A 7,208-nucleotide genomic window follows, 5' to 3' on the forward strand; every position below is an offset into this window, starting at 1 on the left:
ATTCCATGGTGTGGGCATTGGGTCAAAAGATTCTTGAAACGATCAAAGTACTTCCAAAATGATTCACCAGCTAGTTGGTAAAATTGATTTATTTCATTCCTAATCCTAGCTGTTTTATGATGGGGGAAATACTTTTTTAAAAATGTTCTCACAAAGCCCTCCCAGGTAGTGACAGAATAGTTTGGCAGACTATAAAGCCACTTCTTAGCATTGTCCTTAAGGGCAAAGTTGATTAATCTAAGTTTGACCTCATCCTCTGTTAATTGCAGTTTCATGGTTGCACATACCTCCTCAAATTCTCTAATAAATATATAAGCATCCTCTAATCCTGTGAATTTTGGAAGCATATTTATGATTTGAGGTTTGATTTCAAAATTGTTAGCTGTGGGTTGTGGCAACCTGATACAAGATGGTTGGATGGAGCCAACTGGATAACACAAATCCTTAAGGGTCATGGGTTGGATTGGTTCAGCCATTGGAACAACAGGAATTCACTCAATCCTAACTAGACGACCCGACACTCTTCTCCACACACGAGGTGTACGGTTCTCGATGTTTATACAATTTTTTTTTTTTATAAAATTTTTATGTATAAGAAAAAGAAAGAGAAAAAAAAATTCTAAAGAGAAGATCCTAAGGAGTCCTAAATCTAAAGAAAAGTAATCAAATTAATTTAAATTTTAATATTTTTTTTTTCAAACAAGTGAAACAATAAATTAAATTCAATCTATCCTAGGATTAACCTAAATCTAGACAGCTCCTAACTGTTCCAAGATGACCCTTCAAACCTTCCAAGTGGAGATTGATCAACTAGTTAGCCAGGTAAGTATAAGAGGTGGGAGGTTCACTCATCGTTGCCTTTCTAGACACCAAACGAGTTGGCTAGGCCAGCAACTGAACCAATTTAACAAACCACCCTCAGGGACTTGGTTTAGACACCAACTAATCAAACAACTCAAACTTGGTAGAACTCTTAGGGTTTCTTATCCTATTGAGCTCGAATTCCTTAAGGTTGACGTCTAATTGATTTTAAGATTAAAGGTCTAGGTAATGCAATATGATGGAGATGGTTTTTGGGCTAAGGAAGGGTAATGAAATCCCCACCTTATCTTGTTAATGGGTTGATGCCCTTAGATTAATTATGAAAATGCAAATGCAAATAAACAAGATGACCAAGAATGTAAAAGATTTTAATTTAGAAATTTTTTTTTTTTATCTTGATATTTTACTTCACGATTATGAAATGTCTTTTGTTTTGTTTTTTTTTTTTTTTTTGATTAAGTAAATTCAAATGATTAGGTCTAAAGAAAAAGTAATTAACTAAAAATAATAAAAGAGAAATTAGAAGCGCACCTGAGTTTTCCAGCAATCACCAACTAAATATAGAAACCTAAAGGAAAAAGAAAGAGAGTTATAAAGCACAAAGAACAAATATTTGAAAATAATTTAAAACGCCAAATCCCCGGCAACGGCGCCAAAAACTTGATGTGCAAATCTTAAAATTTGTAAATAAAACCGCAAGCGCACGGTGTGCAGAGTAGCATGACCAGCGAGTACGGGTCGATCCCACAGAAACTTGATTTTAAAAACGATTTTCAAATCTATGCTCAAGCAAGCTTTAACAAAAATCGAAAGTCGAAAGTTGTTTGCTAAGGACAATAAGACTAAGGATCTAGGGTTTTTGAATCCACTAGATCTAGATTAGGGAATTCTACCTAGAATTTTTCTTATTGATCCTAACGACTACTCCTCTTGTCTTTCCCAAGCATAGATTATGAAGGGACTAAGGCCCAACGATAACCCATCAAGATTCTTTACAGGGGAGTAGTAACTAGGATCCCTTAGGGTTTTCTCCTCCTATGCACTGAATCAAGCATGAACTATGAAGGGACTCTGACCCAACTGTAGTTCATCAAAAATTCTTGGCAAAAGAGGAAGAAAAAGAAACCCTAAGAAAAAGAAAGAACCCTATGTAAAATCCCTACTCATGATCTAGCTTCATCGCAAACCTTAGAAGGGATGCTTAGCTAGACATGATCTAAATCTACTTGCAAAATTTAAATGCAGAAAAATAAACTACCCTAATTTCATAAATTAAACTACCCTAATTGCATAAATTTAAACTGCATAATTTAAACTAACCTAATTGCATAAAATTAAATTGCATAAATTAAACTATCCTTATTGCAAGAAAAATAAATTGCATAATGTAAAGAGATGAAATTGCATAAAAATAAGATTTTATATATAAAAAAAAAATTATTACAAAAGCCTCAAAGCTCGAGGCTTGAAAAGAGAGCTAAAAACCCCACTATCTAGGGTTACAAGCTTGATCGGAAGGAAGAATAATAACACAAGGGCCTTTGGGGGCTTTTTATAGGCATTTGGGGGTTATCAGGTTTTCAAAACTTTAGATGTGGGACTAAGAGATTTTAGAGGGTTGTTAGGAGGGTTTAGGGCCTCAAATCTCGCTCAAAAAGTACTTAAATCCATCAAGAAACCCTAAAAATTATTTCAGCCATCCGATCTTCATCTAAAGGACCCAATTCATCTAATAAATCAAGCTGGAAACGATTCTGGCCGTCGGATCAAGATCTGGATGAAGCACTGCCGTTGGATCGCGCTGCAGAGATGGGATCAGGTCGGATGCGTTGCGGACCGTCCGATCAAGGTGCTGGAAGATTTCGTCCGTTGGATCGCGCAGCAGAAGGATCCCGTGTTGTCCTAGTGTTTATTGCTTCTTGCAATTGCCTTGATTACGGTTGGATCTTGACCGGCTGCGATGGTGGCCATCCGATGGCGCAAAAATGTGAAGCGTTGGATCTTGATCAGAGAAGATCGGACCATTGAGTGATGTGAAGTTACCAGGTTGCCCTTCGGACCTTCTTCTCTCTCCTCATGAGCCCTGGACCGCGCGCATAGATCGGGTTCGCGATGCATTGCGGTGAGCCGAGACTCGCTGATTGGTTGGTTTATTGTGTGCCGATGGGTCCATGGTCCATGCGCCTGTTGCTGTGGACCAGGCGGCTAACCAGATCACTAAATAAATTGATTTTTGACCAATTTTGATCTGATTTGACTCGAGTTTGACCCAATTGAGTCTTCTTTCTTCATTCTTCAATTTCTGGGTCAATTTAACTTCGTTTTGCGTAAAATTTGCGTCGTTGGAATCCTCTTTCCTTGTTCTTTCTATTGATGACCTCTTTTTCTGTAAAATATAATAACAAGTATCAATTTCCTAATTAAATTAGATAATTTAGATATTAATTGATACTTTTTATGTCAATTTGTGACATAAATCACATACTGAGCTCTAACTTCGATCATGAGCATGCATCGATCCTCATCTTGCTGGGTGAGATCCAACTCGGCCATTTCCTTCCCTCGACATCTGCTTTCGTCAAATTACACCAAACCCTTAATTAAAGAGGTAGGACTGATCTCACCTGCACCTTAATTCAAACTTCGAAATCGTCCATGACTTTCAGTTGATTTCGAAACGGAAAAAGAAGATGCAATAACCACCCCATCGATCTCGATTGGAAGTCTTACCACGTTGCACCTGAATCGCATCATGATCTCTCCAAACGGTAACACGACTCTAACCTCCAAAAGAATCCACATGAGACCTCCCAAGATGGACAATCATAATCTCATCAACACTCCTTCTCATCTATTTCTCTATGATCTGACTTGAGCGTCACAGAATCCTCGTCGGAGTCAACTCCACTTAGAATTTGCTCGCAGATTTTCTAACCGAAAGGATGCACCACCACTCCAACTTCTTCCAACCGCAATCCAGATTTGAACGGCAACATAAGTCAAAAAATTCAATTTTTTATTTTCAATCCCTATTAATATCTCTCATTGCATGGCATCAGTTTAAATTTGATCCAATGAAAAACCAAGAAATACTTCAGTATGATACCTCCTTTCTTTAGAAGCACAATGAACAAATGGATTATAAGCAAAACATTGTATCCACAAATTAAATCAACTTCAAGTATATTTACAAAAAAGAATATAAAATCACAATCCCAAACACATGGTACATTTCCATGTCATCAATAACCAAATTGACAAACCTAAAATGGAGTTCCTAGATTGCTCTGGATCTTAGAAGCCTTAGTCTCTGGTCCTTGTTAACTCACCAAACTCCAACCAAAAGATTGGAAAAAAAAAAAAAATCTAATTAATGTTACTTCATTCATGTATAAACACAACAAAAGAATTTGATGACTAGAAACTCCTAAAAAGGAAAAAGCCAAACTAAACCTAATCCTTTAGATTTTAGTTTTTGTCTACCAAAAAAAGGGGATTGGGAGCAGTGGCAGGGGGCGCCCCCTGTTCCAAGCACCGGAGGACCTCTGCGCGGCTCTCCGCCACCCGGTGGAACACCTCCCTCACCTGCCTCTCCAGCGGCCCCAGCCCATCCTCCAGCCTCCGGCACGCCTCCGCCAGCTCCACCGCCATCTCCGCCACCACCTCCGCCCTCTCCCTCTCCAGCAACGCCCCACCTCCTCCGCCTCCGCCGGTGGCCTCCTCCACGACCTCCATCAGCCCCCTTCCGCACCTCTCAACCTCCTGCATCTCCGCCAGCAGCCCCGCCGTCGCCTTCCGATCCCTCCGCCGCCACTCCTCCGCGATCCTTTCCTGCAGCCCCACCATCGGCGCCGCCCACGGCAGATGCCGCGGCGGCGCCACGGGCAGCCCGGCTCTCTCCTGGCATGGCACCGCCGCCCCAAGCGCCCACATCGCGAAGACCAGCACGGCGCTCATCGTGTACACCGCCGCCGCCAGCCCCCCCCCTCCCCCCTCGCCACCGCGCGGGGCGGCGAGGTGCGCCGACCAGTTCCTCGACACGCTCCAAGACGAAGATCTCGAGCTCGCCTCCCGCCGGCCGAAGGATCCCGATCGCTCGGTCCGGAGGATGCCGGCGTCGGAAGGGAGGAGCTTGGAGAGGGCGCGGTGGGCGCGGAGGAGGGCGGGTCGTGGGAGAAGGAGAGCGGAGGAGGCGATGCGGGCGTGGCGGAGCCAGTGGCAGAGGGAGTGGAGGGAGAGGGAGACGGTGTTGCAGAGGTCGAGGGACTTGACGGCGCGGTCGAGAAGGTCGGCGACGGGGCGGGAGGTAGCGGCGGTGGCGGGTGAGCCGCCGCGGTTGAGGAGGAGGAGGAGGAGAGGGCGGAACTCGGCGTCGATGGCGAGGAGGGCGTCGAGAAGGTTGGAGAGGAAGGCGAGAGAGAGGAGAGGCTGAGGGTGAGGCTTCTGGGGGGAGTGTTTGGGGGAATCCGGGGGGAGGAGGGAGAGGAGGCGGTCAGCGACGTGGGAGAGGAAGAGGTCGAGCTCGTGGAGTTGGTGTTCTTGGCCTTGCTCCATGGAGGCGACTTGGTTGCGGCGGAGGCTGATGAGGGAGCGGCTGCGGAAGGACATGGAGAGGGAGGACCCGCCTTGGTACTCCGTGGTAACGATTGGCCTGGAGAGAGGGAATTAAGGAGAAGAAATTTGAGGGGAAGCAATATGAGTTCACTCGGAGGAGGAGAAACTGGAGTATGGTTTCAGGCCATGATTGTGTGGAAGGGCGTGGAGGAAATTTTTGGTGAAAGATTTGGATGGCCGGCTGAATTTTATAGTGGGATGAAGGGTAGAGAGAGAGAGAGAGGGAGATTGGCTTGCAGTGGACTGGACCGTTTCCTTGCATTGCAAGCTGACTTGGTTAGCGCTCTGCTATTTTTCTTTTTCTTTTTTTTTTTTTCTGTTTTTTGTAAGGCTGTATTTCTAATTGGACCGGATCAAGGTCCATGGACCGGTTTTGGTCATCAATGCTACTCAGACCATCTCAGTTGAACCGGTCCATAAATAAATCTCATTTATTGATTGGCAACTCCTGTTACTATGGTATCCATTTTTGGTAGAAGCCCAGGACTGATAGTTATAATAACATCGGGCAAAGCTATTGCCTAATTCATTTTTTTTTCTTTTTTTTATTTTGGATGAAATTGAAGGTATGATTGCTCGGAGGAGCAACTACCTCATTCCTCTATTTGATGCAATGGGTTTTGCTAATTGTCCTATTATACTAATCTTGAGCTTACTAGGTAAAAATTTGTACGAGAATGGAACGAAACTTGATAGTATGACTTTATTTTTGAATAGTAAAATAAAATATTAAAAATTATTTGACCTTGATTCTTTTTTAATGGTTGAATGAATCAAAATGTTGAATTATGTAGGCAAACCAAGCTAATCATCATGGTCACTTAATTTAGGACTTTGTTACTAAAGAAAGAAACAACTGAGTTAGCATAAAATAAAAGATAAATTTAAATAACTTTGACTAATATATTGATACATTGGATCAATATTTTGACTTGTGTCAGACTATATTCGCCGGAAAATAAAGCTTATTTGATTGTCAACGAGAATATGCGGACAAAATTTAGAAGATAGGCTGGGATTTGACCAAGATTTTTTTTTTTTTTTTTTTGTCTATATTAGGCATGAACCGAAGCAGATCGGACCGGAGTCACCGGTTTGTCCGATACTACTAAATTTTTTATGTGAAATTTAGGAGGCAAAGACCCGGCCAAAGACGGGACGAACACACCCACTATCCCTCCAAAAATGGCGAGCCAATTGGGCCCGCGATTGCGTCAGATGAACGCGGCTCCTGCCTGACCCCAAGTCTCCGAGCTCGCATACAAATTTCCAAGCGCACTACTCGACCCCGTCCCATCCATTTGTCTCAACCATCACCGGTGGCGGAGCTGACATTAAATGTTGGAGGGTCAAAATAATAATTTATTAATAATTTTTAAATAAAATATTTTATAATAAATAATAAAATAAAAAATATATATATAATCAAAATATTATAAAAATATCAATAAATATTTAATTTTATATATAAATAAAAATAAATAAAAATATTATCTTATATCATTTATAAAATAATTTTGATTGGGTAAAAATCGTAATAATTTATTCAATCCAAAAATAAATAAATAAACAATTAAAAAATAAATAAATATTTTTTTAAAAATTATTATTATTAATAAAAAATAAATATATAAATTAATTATATAATTTTTTTCAAATTGATTAATTTATAATGTATGTGAAATTAAAATATTAAAAAAATTATTATATATATAAATATATAAATAATAAATATTTTTAAATTTTTTTAGAAGGGACAGTATCTCCTTCCG

General features: G+C 40.9%; 2 non-coding genes across 2 annotated transcripts; one reads left to right on the forward strand and one right to left on the reverse strand.

Annotated features, from left to right (window-relative positions):
• LOC140852995 (small nucleolar RNA R71) lies at positions 1–107 on the forward strand. The gene has a single exon (XR_012136072.1). It is a non-coding gene; the product is annotated as a small nucleolar RNA R71 (small nucleolar RNA).
• A 3,881-nt stretch (positions 108–3,988) lies between these two features.
• Positions 3,989–5,648, reverse strand: LOC105054808 (protein ROH1A). The gene has a single exon (XR_003802318.2). It is a non-coding gene; the product is annotated as a protein ROH1A (transcript).
• Positions 5,649–7,208: the final 1,560 nt, after the last annotated feature.

Source organism: Elaeis guineensis, chromosome 12 (assembly GCF_000442705.2).
Source record: "Elaeis guineensis isolate ETL-2024a chromosome 12, EG11, whole genome shotgun sequence".
NCBI lineage: Eukaryota > Viridiplantae > Streptophyta > Magnoliopsida > Arecales > Arecaceae > Elaeis > Elaeis guineensis.